Source organism: Opisthorchis viverrini, assembly GCF_000715545.1.
Source record: "Opisthorchis viverrini unplaced genomic scaffold opera_v5_25, whole genome shotgun sequence".
Classification (NCBI taxonomy): domain Eukaryota; kingdom Metazoa; phylum Platyhelminthes; class Trematoda; order Opisthorchiida; family Opisthorchiidae; genus Opisthorchis; species Opisthorchis viverrini.
This window is the reverse complement of record NW_008751681.1, coordinates 2,730,591-2,734,083: the sequence shown is the minus strand read 5'-3', so window position 1 is coordinate 2,734,083 and position 3,493 is coordinate 2,730,591. Positions and strand designations below refer to the sequence as shown.

Sequence of the window (3,493 nt, the reverse complement as noted above, 5' to 3'; positions counted from 1 at the left end):
ATATATATATATATATATATATTTTTATACTCTACAGATAGTTTAACACGGGTTTTGAATGAAGCCTCTTGTTCTGAGTCAAGCTGAGTCGTGATCCTTCATATTGTAGAGAACCCACGGGTTTTGAATGAAGCCTCTTGTTCTGAGTCAAGCTGAGTCGTGATCCTTCATATTGGTAGAGAACCCTGACCATCGCATACAACTATGTAGACTGTCTTCGGTTTACAGTTAGCTTTTTCCTGGCCAGTGTCATTTGGAGCGTCTACTTGATTTCTTCGATTAAAATAGCGAGAAGATGCGAAGGGTGTAATGCCGTCAACCGAGAAATACCTAGTGTTTTGACAGCAACAAAGCTTAAAAAAACCTTGTAACATGCAGAATGGAAATGGTTGAATCGATGTATCTCGATACTTTATTTGCATACAGCACTGGTTCATCGTATTCAACCTTGCGTTGCTGAACACCAGCAAGGTTGCTTGGTTTTTTCACCAGAAAAGCAAACATCGCACGATTTTAATGAACCTCTTATCTGAAAAGCCGTCACTTGAGGAACTGGTCAGCACGTGACCGCGTAACTCAAGACCGACTGGCGCCTTAACCTATTTAGTTGTGAGTTAACTACACTGCTGATCAGCCACTCGTGGCCGACTTCAAAAGAAGATTATTATTAGTTCGAATCACCTGGTATCTTGGTGATGTACGCCTTGCCAACGGTCTCCAACAAGGACAAAGCAACAGTGTAGTGATTTGCGTAGGTGGGAATCCATTGGGAGGGTAAACTCCCAATCGAAATTTCAAAAACTCATACTACCACCAAGGTATTATAAGATTGTCGTCACTAGTCACTCACCTGTGATCTTTGTTTGAAGTTCTTTGCTTATTAGTCTGTAGATCCGTTTTACGTTCACTTCAGCTATCGACATTTAGTCAGTGTTTAAATACCTAATGTGTGGGAAGTTTTGGTCTCATCGAAAATTTGCGATGCGGGAACACACAACTGCACTTTGACAGCAAAAGTGAAGGTGTTCTGAGGCGATATCTGTGAAGTTTTATGGTTATACAATACAACTCATTTTCTCGACACCATCGCAGCCCTGATGCGACTTCTTCGCCACGGGGTCTCTGTTAATCGGTTCGTCATTAATCCATCCAGATTTAAAACAGCTCTCGCCAGCGTCTGGGTTGGCACCCTCTCCTTTTCGAGCTCTAGGCTTTGGATTGCTGGCTCTTGCCAAAACAACGAATATTTGTTTCGTGAAAGATACCTAGTAACATCATCCTTTCATATTGGTATTCGAGTACTACTATTATTGCTTGTTTTGGACGAGCCTGATCACAAACAAAAAATAAACCTAAGCGGCAGATGTGGAAGGATGTACAGGAGAACGTCAGATAAAACAATAGAAGCGTTCAATTTGAAGGTGTGCCCCTAGTAGTTTCCAGCCAGACAGGATGATTTCCAACATATGTAAGAATGTTTTTGTTTGGGAGCACTCGTGTAAAGACCAACAGTTGACGAAAGGGCAAGCAGTACTGAACCCTCTCCAAGGCGCTAGCACAGTCAGAACTCGCACATCAGGCAGTGGACACCAACTTTATGCAGAATAGGTATTGGAATCACTCATAAGTTCACCAAACAATTAGTAACGAAAAAAACATTGAAATGAGCTGTGATTTCCAATACTTTCTAATCCTGGTGTTTGATTTCCACCCACCCTAACCCTCTACCGACCACAAATAACACCTCTGAAATGCAGCAGTTAAACGTGAGTCCCAGTAGTTTGCTACCACTTCGAATGTTATCGCTCCTCAGTGGCTCTGCCACGGTTGTTTTTCTCTTGTTCTTACAATTTTGTCTAATTTGCTAACTGGATTTATCATCCGTAGCCTTCTTGTGTCTGTCTGAAAACGGTCATCTAGTGTGCCGTGATTGTGTTTATTCTTGCACCAACCCTATTGATTGGATCTCTCGCTGTTGTTCGTTGCAGTGCACCGGTTGTGATGAGCTTCTGTGTACTGCATAATGCTGTTTATAAATACACATGAAAGCAGTCTCGTGTGTGTTGGTGCCTGTGTGTGTATTCATTTATAAGCTTAGTTTCCCCATTTGTGCTCCGTCAGCATTACAGATGGCTGTCATAACCTTCTCATCGCGTTCCTCGCTCAGTTGTCGTTTCGTGTGATTCCCATTTAACGCTTCCCTGGCCCGGACTGTCGACTTCTGTTAACGGATTGGTTCATAGCCCCCTATACTTGTTGTCGCCCTCAGCAGAAAAACAGCAATAAGGACGTGCTAGTGTGAAGCATTGTCGGAATTATTTTGGCACAGCGCCAACGCTGTACGGACATGTTCGATGCTTGCTTTTTCTCGAACGATTTTGATCAAGATGTGTTGTGGTGGTGGCTTCCAAGAAAACTGTTATTGCTTATGACTGATAAATTCGTCCTCATATACCTTCAGTTCTCTCTCTCTCTCTAAGCAACACTTCACAAGATTTCAACTTAGTTTATCTCGATAGACGAAACGAAACATTTTTAATTAGGCCTAGACACGGCGACCATATCCGAAATGCTTGAGTGAATTCTTAACGATTTCCTCTAAAGTTCAACAAAAAAACCCTTAGTCTAAAACCGGATCTCTTATAACCTCCCGATAAGAAATATCCTTTTCGTTATGTTAGGTGCTCGTGACTCCGAAAGGGCTAAAAGACAAGACAAGTACTTTTGGCCAGACCAATGGAATTTTCACCATCGATTGGCAAAATTCTATGATGGAACTACAATAGTCGATTCATGATGTACTCGGTGCCATTCGTTAACATCACAACTCCAGATTAGTAACCATTTGTGACCGTTGGTTGTTGACCATTGATCTCTTCGCTGAGCTTGACAGCTGAATTGCAAACTTTTCGTCATCATACTAGGAGACATCATCATTGAGCACCTGACCAAACACCAGTTAACTCACTGGAGCTACCAGTATGTCGACATGTGTGATCGTTGTTAGTCCAGGCTTCCGTGACCTGTGGATTCTCGATGCAAAAGACCTCGCATATATTCATGTAACCGGACGTCTTCTGGTAGCTGCGAATCCAATGACAAATGTGCACCGAAGCCGAGTTCTGTTGTAATGTAACTCACAAGACAACCCTGTATCAAACGGCGCAGACGAACTTGCAAGCCCCCTGTACTTCGTATTTACTGGAAAAAGTATTCTTCCCAATAGTTTTCCTCGGGTTCGAGTCATTTAGTGACTAACATTGAACTCAAAAGTCCGCGTTTCCTCACGATTTCAGCAACATCTGCACCTTTTCAAACCAGGTTTATTTGAGTACTTTGTCTTTGTTCAAAAACACGTTGGACTGACGTAAGTAAATGACTGGGTTCAAATAAAGGAGATTTCCATGGTCTTAATTTTAACCAACGTTTGTCACCTGTTTGGTCATTTTTGTTGAGGTTGCCCCGAGATCAGAAATAACATGAATACTGTCAG

General features: G+C 42.2%; 1 protein-coding gene across 1 annotated transcript in view; it reads left to right on the top strand.

Annotated features, from left to right (window-relative positions):
• The window catches only part of T265_02187 (hypothetical protein), a gene marked incomplete at both ends in the record, with an annotated part of 95,797 nt that overhangs the window by 59,947 nt on the left and 32,357 nt on the right, over positions 1–3,493 (top strand). The gene's annotated exons all lie outside the window — the stretch shown is intronic.